This window comes from Rattus norvegicus, chromosome 15 (assembly GCF_021556685.1).
Source record: "Rattus norvegicus strain SHRSP/BbbUtx chromosome 15, alternate assembly SHRSP_T2T, whole genome shotgun sequence".
Taxonomy (NCBI): Eukaryota; Metazoa; Chordata; class Mammalia; order Rodentia; family Muridae; genus Rattus; species Rattus norvegicus.
In genome coordinates, this window is record NC_141548.1 from 89696006 (window position 1) to 89712351 (window position 16346).

General features: G+C 38.4%; 1 long non-coding RNA gene across 1 annotated transcript in view; it reads left to right on the plus strand.

The window, feature by feature from the left end:
• The window catches only part of LOC148001120 (uncharacterized), a 39158-nt gene extending 34419 nt beyond the window's left edge, over window positions 1–4739 (plus strand). The window contains exon 3 of the long non-coding RNA XR_015639148.1: window positions 4250–4739. This is a non-coding gene — a long non-coding RNA (uncharacterized LOC148001120). The remainder of the gene's footprint in view (window positions 1–4249) is intronic.
• Window positions 4740–16346: the final 11607 nt, after the last annotated feature.

Sequence of the window (16346 nt, forward strand, 5' to 3'; positions counted from 1 at the left end):
TGGCTGATAATCTTCACATCTTAAACTATTTTCTAAGATGTTACTTGTTGGTGACTTTTTATTCTTTCAGTATTTTATACACATAAAATAGAATCTTAATCATATTCACACCCACTTTCTCCCTTCCAGTTTCTTGTGCCCCTCAACTGATATCTTTAAAATCCCATGCTCTCCCTTTTGTAAAGCCCCTAAGTCTAATTTGTAGTACTCTGATTCCTGCATCCAAAACATTTTTTTGTTTCACTTAGTATAATAGTAACAAACTCTCATATATTGTTATTTAAAACATATTTAAGTGTCATATTTAATACTGGATGGACCCTGCCTTTTTTTTTATTAACTTGAGTATTTCTTATATACATTTCGAGTGTTATTCCCTTTCCCGGTTTCCGGGCAAACATCCCCCTAATCCCTCCCCCTCCCCTTCTTTATGGGTGTTCCCCTCCCCATCCTCCCCCCATTGCCGCCCTCCCCCCAACAATCTAGTTCACTGGGGGTTCAGTCTTAGCAGGACCCAGGGCTTCCCCTTACACTGATAATCTTACTAGGATATTCATTGCTACCTATGGGGTCAGAGTCCAGGGTCAGTCCATGTATAGTCTTTAGGTAGTGGCTTAGTCCCTGGAAGCTCTGGTTGCTTGGCATTGTTGTACATATGGGATCTCGAGCCCCTTCAAGCTCTTCCAGTTCTTTCTCTGATTCCTTCAACGGGGGTCCTACTCTCAGTTCAGTGGTTTGCTGCTGGCATTCGCCTCTGTATTTGCTGTATTCTGGCTGTGTCTCTCAGGAGCTATCTACATCCGGCTCCTGTCGGCCTGCACTTCTTTGCTTCATCCATCTTGTCTAATTCATCCATAACATTTTACTACTGCGATTATATCTTACTATTTGTACAACTTAAAACATATTACAGGTATTATTGTTTCACTCTGTGGTTGTAATCATTTCTATTATAGTATTCTTATTTTGCACACGTTAGTGGACATTTTAAACATTATTGCACATACATGACATACACATCTTGTTTTTCAATGGGGAAATCCTTATCTAAGTTATATAAAGTAAAAGTGAATTGCAAGTGTGAAAGTATGAATATGTATATTTTATGTAGTTAATGTATTAATATATGCAAGATATGTGTAACACAATAAACATAATAAAAGTTTTTAAGTATATACATATATATATATTTTCTTTCTTTGTGAGTTTCATATCCTGGGGCACTCTTCTCCACATGACCTCATATTCACCCTTCACCCTTGTAACATTTCCCAAAAATAAAACACACAACCAACCGACCAACCAACCAACCACCACCACCAACAACAACAAGCACAGAAAATACCTCATTATGGAAGCTGTAGTATGACCCAGAGTGTCCACAGTGTATGTCACTGTCCACACATCTTTACTTGCAAGTGTTCACTGCAATGCATCACTGGCATGGATCTAGATCTCTGGCCTCTTTGGTACCATGAACATTGTATTCTCACTGGGACTTCTCCAGGTTATCTTGTTGTTGCCCTGTGTCATGGAGAACCCATGTTCCTAGAACAAGAGGACTGGCCTTGTATCCCAACTCTTCACACATTGTATAGATTTGAGGATCGACAACGCAGAGACCTGGACTTGTGCCTGGGTGGATGGTGAGGTGGTCAGCCTGCCAGTTGTCTTTTGTCTGGATCACAGGAGCAAGCCCTCTGGCACTGCCCCAGCTAGGCCACTGTTTTAGTTAGGGCTTTACTGCTGGGAAAAGACATCATGACTATGCAAGTTTTATAAAAGACAATATTTAATTGGGGCTGGCATACCTTTTCAGAGTTTCAGTCCATTATCATCAAGGCAGGAGTAATGGCAGCATCCAGGCAGCAGGCAGGCATGGTTTAGGCAGAGCTGAGAGTTCTACATCATCTGAAGGCTGCTAACAGAATACTCACTTCCAGACAGCTAGCATGAGGGTCTTAAAACCCACTCCAACAGTGACACACCTTGTCTAACAAGGCCACACTCACTCCAACAAGACCACACTTCCAAATAGTGCCACTGCCTGGGCAAAGCATATTCAAACCATGGCAGCCACTCAATGCTGCCATTGACAAGAGGCAGAATCATCTCTCTTGCTTTCACGCCTTTGGGGCCGGCTTACCTCTCCTACCCTAAAACCCAAAGCCAGGTCCACTGGGCCAAGGTTCTGGCCCTCTCTCCCTAGTGCTACAGCTAATGAGGTGAGCAGGGCTAGCTCTCATTCTCTCACGACCCCAGGATGGTCAGCTCTTTCTAGTACTACAGATGGAAAGTCATGTCGGGAGGAAGAGGGCATTGCCCTCACACTCAGGCCACCTCACAGCAGATCAGTGGCAGGGTCAGGGTCAATTCCTGAACTCTTGCCCTGGGGGCGAGCTCACGTGTGCCCACCACCAATCGTACCACAAGGGTCAATTCTGTTTTGCTGACCAGGGGAGATGCAGGGAGCATTCTCAAGAGCTGAGCCTAGAGAATGGCAGTGCTAGTTCTCCAGAACTCATGATCCCGTGTGCAGCTTTTCCTACTGCCAGAAATGGCTGGAGGGTAAGTATCATCACTCCATGGCAGACATGTGGCAAGGTCAGCTCTCCCATGTTTACACCCTGGGACAGGCTCACCACAGCCCAGTTACTAGAACCAGCAACACTGTGTTGCTTAGGCAAGGTAGAAGGCCCGCTCTCCTAAGTGCTGCTGATTGTGAGAGATGGGGACCAGATCTTTGGATGTTGTATCCAGTGAGAGGCATGGCCAGTTATTAACAGCTCATGGATGTCTACATGGTTCCCACCCCAAGCAAGGATTCCCTGTGTTCTCTATTGGTCATATGAACCATGGGAGTTGACACAGACCCTGGCCACTGGGAAGCCATAGACTCAGACATACTTCTCAGTGCCAGCTCAGGGCTGGCTACTCCTCTCCAGCCTCTCCATTTCCGTCTCTCTTCATAATGCTCAAGCTGCTCTACCGCAATTCTGATTCTCCCGTAAGTGCTCACCACATTACAGTGGCTCCTGATGCAGGCTGACAACATGGCTTGTAGCTCTCCACATGGCTGACAGGTCTCTAGGAGACATCCTTTATCCTTGCTGCTTGAAGGTGGCAAGCGGGTGTCTATGGTCTGCCTGCCCTTGCTCTGGGGAGCGAGTCTGTGGCAGTCTGCAGGTGTCCGTCAGTCTTCTTTCTTCTGTGCTGTAGTGTCTGTGTTTGATTTGATTTGAGTTGAGTTTTATGATGCCAAGACATGAGACAGCTTTGGCTACCAAGCCAGACATTGAGGCAGGATGCAAAAAGGACTGCTCTCTGCCCTGCCCCTGACTGATGTAAGAACAACACCATCAGCAAAGTGTCTCCTTGTTCACTGCCAGGGGATATTTTTATATTTTAATAGGAAAACTCTTGTGATTGCTGTTTTATAGAACTTCAATACTTAACTGTGAGTCTCAGGGCTAAAGTCTGTAAAAGTCTGACTGGTGAACACAGCACATGTTAGCTCCTTCTTCACACACAAGTACAAGCAAAACCTCATCTTTGTATATTTTCAATCTGTTATTGGTTGAAACATATAATAGTTTATCACTATAGAATAAAATACATTTGTATATACTATATATGCATGCTTATATAGTGTAAGATATATTTATATAACTATATCATATCTTCAATTATATCAATTATAATTATTTCATAATTATATCAGAGATTAAATTATATTTTCTCTATAGATAGTAAATAGAATGATTCCAACTCTCTCATCTAAAATTTCAAAATGAGTTATCTCCTCTATCTAGCAAGATAAACGGTGAAGTCACTGGGTTTTAATGTCCTTAAAATACTTTTTCCAAACTTCAAATTATTTTACTGCATTTTAATGTATACATTTGTATTGACACAGAATTTAATGTGCTTCAACAGGCATAGCTCAGTAATTACATGGCTATAGGTAAATGTGAGGCATCGTCTGACACCCAAATAAACCACTGTTTAATTTCACTTTCCCCAAGGTAGAATTCATTCAGAGGTAAGCAGCCATTTTATTACAGCTTCACTGAGATAAGGACAGGGGATGGAGGCAGAATAAACCAACAGGCAGTGAACATTAATTGCTGACACACGAGTGCAAAGTCTCTTGATACTCACTTGACTGTTTTGAAGGGACTTACTCTAAAAATTAGCTGATATGTTTAAGTGAAGATGCTTCTGTTGCTTGAAATCTTATGTTTTACAGGAGAAAGGAAATCATCGGTGAACATGGACTCCCCATGGTAACTGGAGACCGAGGAGAAGTGCTCTTAATACGTCAATGAAGAAGATACATGGGAAGATATGAAGAACGTCAATAAATATCATACCTTCAAAATAACTTGGGAACACTATAGGAGACTCCATGACTCTGTAATTACTAAACCATAACATTTTAATTGAGGTTCTAATTTGAAAATATGGTTGGCTATTCACAAGGGGTTCTATGTTTGCTTAATATAATTTACATTAATTAACCTAAAGTAACATTTAAGATTACTCTGACAAATGAGCCTAATTATTTAGAAGAAAAGAATGTTAACAATGGGATCATAGATTAACATAAAATTATTACAAAATCCACTAGAATGGGTTATTCAACCATTAAAGCAAATCACCATACTTATTGCTGTACAGCATTTGAACAAAACTTACTTGCTTACACCTGGTGGAAATAAAGGAAAAAATTAAGAATCTTCTTTCCTGTATGAATACTTATTTCTCTCAGCAATTGTCACATTGCATGTGTAGGGCCATAGTTGTGTGAATGCAGGATTTGTTCATGTGTTTGTCCACACAGACGCGCAGAGACCAGAAGACACTAGGTGTCTTTCATTATTATTCTCTGCCTTATTTCTTTGCGATGTTCTTTTGCTTGCCCTTGGGCTTTTCTTTTGGGCTAGGGGGGCTGGCCAGTGATTTTCACAGTCCAAGCCATACCTGACCTACTACTTGGGTGATGGAATTTATGCTAAATTCCTTATGATTGATAACAAGCATTCTTGTTATCTCCCCAGACTCTGATTCATATTTTTATGATATAGATATATGTTTTATTACTATTGTCCATTTTCATTCTGTGGAGAGGTAAGATCTGAGAAGGGACTGTGCTTACCATGTTGGTGTATTCACTGACTCAGATTACTTTCCAATTCATTCTTTTCTAGCTAATGTATTTGTTGAAAATACGAACCTATAGTTAGATAAATAACTTTAAACCTAAAAGTTCACGATTCATTTCAAGTGAACTAGACCTAAATATCTATTTTCCTATGAATTGGTGACTTTAAGGAGAAATTTGATTTGTGGAGGGTTTTTTTTTTTGAATGTGTAATATGAACAGATGTTAGCAGACAACTTGTAAGAACAGACTACTTAAAGAAAATGCCAAGATAGTTACTTTATGATTCTTTTCTGGGGTATTTTAGAAATATCAACACTGAAATCCTCCATCAGGTAGGTTTGTCCTAATTTGCTTATGAGACACAATTCTATGTTCTGTTGTAGGCACAAATGACTGAGTACCATTGACAAGTATATCAAAATAATGTTATTTTCTTTTCAGTGAGACACAGAACGATATTTTCTTTAAATACCTCTCTTTCCTTATTTTTAATGTACGACAGACAATTATTTATTATATTGAAGCATTTGTTAACCAGAATCATATGCAATTTCATTCACGTCTTAAAATCAATGGAAATTATCTTCTGAATTATTTTCTTTCCAATAACGTTTATTTCTACATCTGGAAAAGTACAAACTGAAACTGTCATGCCAAAGCTTATCAAAGTGTATTACTAACTAAAATCCTTAAAGATGTGTAATAGGTTGTTACAGCTGTGAAGTTCCTACAGAATAAAGATTTTTGAAAGGTAAAAGCTTACAGAGTACAATGGCAGAGAAAGTTCAAAGTTCATCCCTACAGTAAGAGCTCAGTTCAATAAAAGTTGTTGTTTTATATATTTATAAGGCATCCATTGTAATATACTATGGTAACTTGTATAAACACAACTATCATATTGCCATATCTAGCAAGAATCCCTTTGCAGAGACAGTGGAAGGTAAGCTTATATGAAGAAATTGGGGGAAAAGGACAGAATATAATTTTTAAGCATTTTGACAGAAGAAAATATTGGCTGTTTTTGGTTACAGTTGATGCTGCTTGGCATTATAATTTTTTCATTGTTGTCCCTTTAGGGCAGCATGTATTCGTGTACTGTGGATGAGTATGGGACAGCTGATGTGCAATTCATCCTAGATTAATTCTATATCTTAAGAACAAAGCAAAGCGAAGGCTCATGAAATACAAAAAGTTCTTGTCAGCAAACCAGACAGGATAGGTGGAGCTCTCTCCCATTTATTCAAACTAAAAGAGATTCATGTCCAAAAAAATAACTCAAAAAATGTGAAAAGATAAAAAGTTAATACAATCAATAATTGGAAAAATGCCTTGAAAAAGAACTTCTCAAATGGATTCAAATGATCAATAAATACATGAAACTTGTCCAACAATACTTAGTCATAAGTGAAATATGAATCAGTACTCTACTGGAATGTGGGGACATCCAGTTCAGTTATTGATATCAGCAAGGAAATGCAAAAACTTGTTGGGAACGTCACTGAGTCAAACCATCAGAAATTAAGAGTCAAGATTAGCATATGGTAGAAATGTCTGAACAACAACACTCATTATCGCCTCAGTACGGCTCTGCTGATGAAGTGGTAAAGAGGCCATGTACACATACCTACACACAATGGAATATTTATTATTCGACCATAAATTCAGCTCTAACATTTTCTGAAAACTGGATGAATCTGGCAAATATCACTGCTTTCCATAAAAAGCAAAACAAAACAAGAAAAAACAAACAAACAAACAAAAAAAACCAAACAAAAAAACTAGACATAGAAAGGCTGTTACCAGCTGTTTTTCTTAAATAAGCAAAGACTAATTTTTAATTATTTAATATTGATTTTAGAGATGACATTTGGGAGAAATAGGGAGAGAGAGACCTCTAGAAGCATGACGGCAGACAAGAAGGTGATGGTTACGCATTTGATCAGACTAAGTTGATCCACATAAGAAAAGGTAACTATTGAATGCATTATATTGAAAAATTTGTACATGTCAACAAAACCAGAGAAAGATAAGGATATAGATAAATTAACAGTAAGAAATATCAATTTTAAAAATTAAAAAACTTACTAAACTTTAGTAACTGTTCCCTTTGAGATGGTTCTTTACTAATCTGGTCAATTGTTACCTATTATGAACAAAATGTGTGTTAGGTGTTTGTAAGTCTCAGTATTCAATAGCTGTGCAGTATATGTTTAAGGGTTACCTAGCTCATATAGGGAGATCCTGGTTCACAAGCATGGGAAAGAGAAGAAGAGAGGTACAGAAAAATGGAAGAAGGGAGGAAGGAGGGACAGAGAGAAAGTCAGGGGAAGGTACAGGGGGAGGGAGGTCATATATGTTACTATGTTATCCTAACTTACATGCCAAGTACTATTTCAAGGTCTAGAATGACAATTATAAGAGAAACCCCCTTGCTTTGGGAGTCTCCTCAAATGTAATAAATCTCTAATGAAAAGCAAATTATTTTTGAGTTGAATTTTTTTTGTGTTCGGTAAGATAAGTTTACATTTAGGACCGACAAATAGGCTTATGTGAATAGGAGAATAGGGGTGTGTGTGTGTTTCTGTTTGTCTGCTGTCTGTCTGTCTTTATTCTGAGTGTGACATTTATAACTATAACTTCACAGGTGTAAACAAATTTTTGTTTGTTTTTGTTTGTTTGTTTGTTTGTTTTTTGGTGCTACTCATTCACATAGCTACCTGCTCTTATTATCTTAAGGACATGTTCTACAGCAATTATAGTCAGGGTTGTGCTGAGCAATAGATTTTAAATCAACAGAAAGCTTGAGCATGAGCGACTGTTTTACAATTAAGAAGCTGCCCTCACCTCTAGGTACCTCTCGCAGAAATCCTTCAAGCAATTTGTTACATGGCAAAAAAAAAAAAAAAAAAAAGAAAGAAAGAAAATAGACAAACACAACAAAACAAAACAATCTACTTTGCAGAAATTACTTTTTCTTTTCAGCATCATAAATAAAACATGACAAAATGCCACTTAGTCCACACCTTAGTGTTGTATCAGAAACCTCAAAGAGGACAGAACAGCACTGTGAGTTCTGAGTGGCTGAGAGCAGTCAGCAGCAGTCACAGCACTAGGGACGGATGCTTCCTACATACGCATGCGCATTCACTGAGACCTCTCCCTTCCGGACTCGCTGTTCTACATCAGCACCACACTGGCATCTCTTCCTGCTTCTCTGTATTTCACCGTTTGCAAAATCAACATTTGTTATATTCATTTTACTGTATCTTATAATGAAGAAGCAGGAGATGTTATTTTATACAAAATGAACTACCTTTGTGTGATTGAAGTTGTATTTCCCATCTTGCAAAAATTACTTATCAGACATACTCATACCAAAACATTCTATTCTGTTAGCGTTCACTGAACATGATTCTGTGGTGGTTGGGATAATATCAGCGATAAAGTTTAAAGAATAGTTTCCTCTATTTTTTTTACAGGTTTTTAGTCTTTATGGAAATTAAAATTGTGGAATGACTTCTTAGAAAAGCCAAAACATACTTGACAATTGTGAGGTCAGCATGACACAGGAAGTTTTTCCTAAGGAATTTATTTGTTTGTACATTATATTTAGAATAAGAAAAGAAAAAATCATTAGAATACATACAGCCTGTATATAGCTACAGTTTTTAAAGTGCTTTCCTATCACATAATTTTGATTAAGAATGAACCACAATATCAACCAACCAGATGCCCCAGAGCTCCCAGGATCTAAACCACCAACCAAAGAGCACACATGGAGGGACCCATGGCTCCAGCTGCATATGTAGCAGAGGATGGCATTGTCAGGCAGCAATGGAAGGAGAAGACCTTGCTTCTGTGAAGGCTTGATTCCCCAGTGTAGGGGAATGCCAGGGTGGGGAGGTAGGAAGAGGTGGATGAGTGGGTGGGGGAGCACTTTCATAGAAACAGGAGGAAAGGTGATGGAATAGGGGGTTCCCAGAGGGAAAACCAGGAACGGAGATAATGTTTGAAATGTAAATAAAGAAAATTTCTAATAAAAGGAAAATCTTTAGAACAAGTTACTAATTACAAAAAAGGACATCTCTTATACCTACATAGCACATTGTATTTCATTAGAAAAGTCACAGAATAAAACATGTATAAGTAACGAAGTTATTAAAAGTGAATAAAATTGTGTGAAGGCAGCTGTAGAGTTACTACGTACATTAAGAGTATGAAACACATAATCAAAGAATTATCTAAGACCGAGGGGTGTTTAGTATGAAAATGTATGTCCTGTAGTAAAATGTAAATCATTTGGTAGAAATTCAAGCTTTACCATAGGTGACTTACATATAGTCTGTCACAAGTTATTAAACATCTGTGCTATAAAAAACCAAGGCGGAAAACAGTATATGATGCATATATCCAAGGAGTCACACCTTAGATCCTTCCCTCATCTACAGTCCACCGTGGTAGTTTCAATTCCACCCTTCACCACTTCTGTGTCTCTTCCTGAAATTTTCTTTTCCCCCAAATCATCTGTGTTTCTCAGTGTTCCCAACCGAGGATCATCAGCCAAAAGGTCCCGCCATGTTTGCTATGTTTAAAACTAACTTGTTCTTTCACGTAGACCTTCACCAAATTTCTTCCTAGCAGTGCTAATGTATCATAATGCTTTTGAGACCATTATGATTTTAAGACACCATTTTTCATATTTGAGACAAAATTGACCTTAATGTAATAGTTTCCCAAGCAAACCACTATTTTCTGGTAAAATGTCAGATGTGTCGCCATCAGTGGCCACTTATTCCTGTCCTTTTACATTAGGCCAGGAAAACAATCTGATTGAAATTCCCCTCCTGACTTTTAAAGAAACAGCACATCCCACTGAGAACTTCACCTTTTCAGTGAGCTCAGCTCTGTAGGTTTCCTTCCTACTGTGGATTTGCCAGTGGTAGTCTCTGGTAGGGAGCTCCAGATACTTATTTTTTTGAAGCTACCAGGAAGAAAATGCATTTGTGTTACTTTTCTTCAGTCTAGGAAGCTCACAGTGGGATTATAAAGGCTCATCATTATTATTTTGTCATCAAAATTGCCTGACAAGAAAGTGTATACATGTATCAAAGGTGAAAAGTTATGGGGACGGTCTTTTGCACTACATGATAAATAGTATACTGAAATATTGAAACTTAGCTCTTGAAATTATACATGTTAAAAAGCATTATTATCTCTAAAGGCATTTTTTAAATGAATCTGTTATGCAACAAACTGATCATTCATGAGTCTCTGATGAATGCTGACAGCAGTTCAATTTTAGCAAATGATAGCTCTTAAGCAAATACACTTTAAAGGCCCTAGAGGTATTGTAGATTGACTGCTGTGTCACGTGAGTCAGTAGGGGGCCGGCCATGCCCGAGATGACACCTGTGAATTTCCATGTGTTATGCTTGAATGGGGCATAGCATCTCTGAGACCACTGCTGAGATGAGCCTAGACACTCAGACCCCAAGGGCCACCAGGAGGAGCAAGTACGTGGTGGAGAAATACAACAGAAAGAGAAACAGAAGGATGGGGTAAAATAAAGATAAAACTGAAGACTTGAAGAGAGTGAGAAAAAGCCTGATGGTGGTGCCACTTGGGACCATGGTGGGGTCCTGGTCTGTGGTGGCACCGAGGGCAACCTTTAGTTCTGTATCCCTGTAGAAGCAGGAATCCATTACCACCAAAGGACAGGCAGACATTCCTGGTCTGGACTGCCTTCCAGGGACATGTAGATGCGTGAGAGCTATGCAGAATTGACCCCACCTCTCACCTGGCCATCAAGAAGAGCTCATCCTAGGGATGTGACAGCAGGAGGGCTGATTCTGCCCTTGTCTAGCTACAGAACTTGGGACAGAAGACACTGCACCTCACCTGCTTTGCAACATAGTAGACCTAGATCTGGATGTAGGTTAAGTGTAGAGCTGGCCCGTAGCGTGTGAGCATGCCTTATATGCTTACCTGCCTCTAGTTTGCTGCACAGTGGCATCTATGAGGGAGCAATCCCTCTTCCCCTTTGCCCTTGCCACTAGAAGTGGGCAGAAGAGTTGGTCCAAACTGGGTCATCAGAGGAGAGCTGGCCCTGGATGTGGGGAATATGGGGCGATTATAGGTGAGCTGATCTCAAGGACATAAAAGCAGGAAAGCCAGAGGGCCAATCAGTTCAGATACAAGGTCCAGACACAAGACTTTGAACAGGCTCACCTGAAACATCTGAATCAATGAACTGCTGGAGTGTGTGAAGGGGCTGGTCCTACACATCCAAAGCTGCAGGATCTCCATGACACCGGGCAACAGCAGGATATCCTAGAGAAGTCCCAGTGAGGACACACTATTGATGAGAAGCAGAATCCAGCAACCTCATCCCAGACCAATGAGTCACTGCAATGAACATTTGCAAGCAAAGAAATGTGGACAAAAACCTATACTGTGGGACACATTGTGACACACTACAGCTTCCACAGTGAGATTTACTTTTTCTCTGTTGAAGGGGATGTTACAAGAGTGGAGGGCGGGTATGAGTGGAGGCAAAGATGAGTGAAGTTGAGTTGCATAACTTGAAATGGATAAAGAATCCATAAAAAGTAATAAACAAGTAAACAAACCACCCTTTAAACATGGCGCTATTTCTGATAGGTGCATGATAAACTCTTACTTTTGAGAGAATGGGAAGTGAAAGAGGAATAAGAATGGGGACTTAATTAATTTTTCTTCTATTGATTTCTCACTGTTCTTTTGTGAAACTTTGTATAAAGTGGCACTTTTATAAGTCCTGAGTTTTGCTAATACAGTCCTCACAATTGTGTCCGCTTAATACAATCAAATGCACAAACCAAACACTCCTGTGCATGCAACAACAGAAAGGTGATATCATGTTCTACTATAAGAAAGCATCAAAGTTTCCTTTAGCATCCTGATAAAGAGCAGAGCCCGTGGAGAGAGGCAAATCCAGGAGCTGCCCCAAGATGACCTAAAGCACTGACTACATTTCCTACTGTTTCCATCCTTTTTGGTACCTATCCACAATGAGGTGGAGTCTGCTGCAGAAGTATGTTTAATTTAGAGAGAGCAGCAGAGTGAACACGGCCATTTTCTGCTCAAACCAGACGAAATGTGGCAGCTTCCTCTTGTACTTAGTGGAATTTTAGCTGTGAAGTGACTTCTGTTCTCTAATGGATTCCAGATTATAGACTACAGGAGGAGGCCAATTGAAAGACCCCCAAAACTTCATGAAAGCATGCTTTCTTCAGACAAAAATTGCACATTACTTTCTCATTCTTACTGACCAAGGACCACACAAATGAACAGAAAAGTCTGAGAAATCTCGGCCCTAATGGCTATTATATTACAACTACATCAACGCCCATATGACGTCTGCGTAACTGAAAGTTTGCTAACACTTGCTTTTGGCACGTTACATTAGGAAATCCTCCCCCTCTCTCTGTCTCTGTCTTTGTCTCTGTCTCTGTCTTTGTCACTGTCTCTGCTTCTCTCTCTCTCTCTTTCTCTCCTCCCTCCCTCCCTCCCTTCCTCCCTCTCTCTCCGGTCTTATTCTCTCACTTTTTAGTTGTTTTTTTCTTACTTGATTTTGTACAAGATTTATTGTATATTTGTGTGTGTGTGTGTGTGTGTGTGTGTGTGTGTGTGTATGCACATGCTCACTTACATGTTGTGTGTGCTTGCATGCCACATTTTTACAGGAGCTTGTTTTTCAAAGGCCAAAAGAGGGTATGAGATACCATGAAGGTAGGGTTGCAAGCATGTGTGGTCTAATTGATATGAGGAACTAAATTCAAGCCTTTGCAAGAGCATCAAGTGCTTTTAGTCACTGAACCATCTCTTCAGCAATGACTACTGGATCCCTACTGTTATTAGAAAACTGCATTATTACTGTATTAAAAATAATCATTTAAATTGATGAGAACCTAGAAGATTTAAGACAAAGAAAATGCAGACCCTGTCAATACAACCTAGGAAGTTAGAAGAGCAGATATTTTTTAAAAAAATTGTCTTGGCCTAATATTTCTTTACAACAAAATATTATTAGGATGCCTGAAATACTGCTATACCAGATACTCATATAGACCCTTTGTGATTTTCTTCAAGTCTCAGCCCCTAGACACAATTGCTATAACGGTCCTAAGTGTGATCATTATAATCTGGGTTCAATCATTGTTCTTTGGATTAATAAGGTTGCCGTGCATGTTTCATTGTTCACAATCTTCTAAAGTCAGAAGGGATGAGATGATATTTTTTACTACCTACAATTACATCATAGGTTCCATAATGTATGTTATTAACTATATAGTTATTAAAATGAATATAATACACATACTTGCATGGTGCATTTAAATTGATTAAACACTTTCACGGTGCATTTCCTCATACTTTTTATTGTTGCTAAATAGTTTTTAAATATTAATCTTTATTTCAATTGTCACGTACGTTTATCTCCTAGGTCTCAAACTGACAGATCATTTCAGTATAAATAGAAACAGATCGCTTTCAGTGAATAGACTATTCATACCACAAGAACACAGGTTTGGCATTCTTCAGTGAACTGTGATCTGAACTATGAATATTATTGAAAACTAACTCTAGACGCATGCTACAAGAAACATTTAATTCCAGTTAATAGGATTTCCTAATATGCCGACTATGTGTTTCCTTGTTATAAAAAGAGATGAGTCAATTAGAGTCTATATGAGCTGTGCATGTGTCACGGTAAGCTATAATATGATATAGAGTCAATGAAGGCTGTGAATGCAAAGCAAAATTAGTGGTGGTGAGGTTTAAGAAAGCTAAATCCAAAATTTCCATCCAGGTTTACAGAACAAGCTGATTATGAAATGCATTTATGTTTCTCCATTGAAACTCATGAGTATTTATAAAAAGTAAGACTTTTAAAAGACAGAACAGTGCCTTAGGACATTTAGCAACTTGTCATCATTGAATGGTAAATGAGTGGTAATATAAGTTATTTTTCAGAGGTTGTGCAAATGTCTCAGATGGAAAAATGAACAAAAAGTAAAAGGAACAAAATAGTAGCTTGTGGAAGTTATTACAAGTTAAGAGATGATTACACTTCCCTCGTATTAGTAATTGTGCCTTAAAACCACGCTTATGACTTTTACTTATTTCAAAGTAAAATAACTCAGAGTGTACAGTATAAGATATAAGTTTGCAACTAACTTTCTATGTTTTTTTCCCCTCAGTGGTATGAGTAGATAGAAATATCTTAAGAGACGAGATAAGTTTTCAAATATCTTATTTTCACAGTAAATTTGCTGTGAAATGGTTTATATATGTGTGAAAATATATCACATAACATATTATAGTGACTTTTAATAAAGAGTCTTATGCCCGTGGGTTTAATTATCCTCACAAGATACTAGGAATGAGTTTAATGTCATATGTGCCGTCATGACAATACTCCTCTTAGCAATCTTTCAGCACTTTGGAACAGAGCAATTATTTTAAAACAACAGACTGCTGAACAGTATAATGCTCTGAGGTCACATGCCAGTATTAACACCAAAAATTTAATAGAATGTTTTATCACATATAGAAGCAGAAGACTAAGAAATGGCCAGTGGCTTCTGTTTATTTTACCATTCACTAGGTTATTCCAGAGGCAGATATTGTTTATGATGTCCTTCAGTTGAACCTTTTCAATTTCTAGTGTTTAAGCATAGACACCTACATATAGTGCAGGTATTGTGAAGGATCTCCATATTTTCCTGGTTGTTCACTGACCAAAAAAAAAATAATAACAATGATAACAAAAGACAAGAAGCATTAAAATGTACAATCACTGTGTGGGTGAAGGAAAGCATCAGGACATTTGGAATGCCACCCTCAACGGAATAGAGGAAGCTTACTCCACTAAGGTAGTAGTGGCTACATTGTTTAGGAATGATGAGCTCTGTACTTTTCCAATGATTGCAAAGAAGAACAATGAAGAATATCAAGTATGCTCCTTTTAAGAATAGTGACCTTGAACTTTGACCAAGTCTTGTGAAACATAACTGTTGGGAGAAATGATTCAGGTTGCCTATGTTAGTATGATGGTAAGGAGATCAGCAGGTGCAACAAAAGCCCAATGGGACTTGAGCGATAAATCAAATTTGTTATATGAAATGAAGTATCAAGTTCTCAACTTGTAGCAATTAATAATAAAAACCTTGTCAAATAAGTAATCCTGGTTTTATATAATAAAGGGCACACAAAAAGTTTGAAAGGGACAGAGAAATTAAAATCAGAGGCTCTACAGAAGGACATCACATTCACATCTAAACTAATGTAATGAGGACATACTAATGGATTTGCAATTATGTAATAAGTAACATGCTTTAGCAAAGTAAGCATTAAGTGTACCCATAATATAAAATGTTTTAATCAATTACACAGTACTAAGGGATATTCAAAGCAACTTCAGCATACACAACTTATCGTTTCTAACAAGACAAACTTTTGGTTGGGCAGTATATAATAAGTGAAAGGCCTAAGCTAATGAAACATAAATAATTATTATTAGAGAGATAGAAGTGTTACAACAGGAAGAGGGATAGGGAGAAGGAGAAGGAGATGGAGAGGGAGAGGGAGAGGGAGGGGGAGGGGGAGAGGAGGGAGAGGGAGGGGAAGAGGGAGAGGAAGAGGGAGAGGGAGAAGGAGAGGAAGAGGGAGGCTTAAAAGTTACCCATTCTCTTTTCTCTTAAAGTATAAAAATCAGTGCATCTGTATTTCTGGTAAACATCTCTGAAGGTGTCACAGAATATTCTTAATGTTTAATATATAGTTGATTATAGTTAATGTTATTTTCTTTAAATAGCATTTGTTTATTTGAGCTGCTTAACATGTAACCTCTTTTCCTTTATACACACATTTCTCTTATATAATATTGTGGTGGTTCAAATAAACATGGTCCCCATAGACTCATAGATTTGAACTCTTAGCCACCACAGAGTGGCACTATTAGGAGGGGTTGCCTCAAGCCAGACCATGCCTATCTCTCATTTCCTGCTGCCTACTGACCCAGATATAGAACTCTCAGCTTCTTCTCCAGCACTATGTAGCCTGTATGCTGCTATGTTTCCTGCCATGATGACAATGAACTAAAAGCTCTGAACTGTAAGCATCTCCACTCAACTATTTT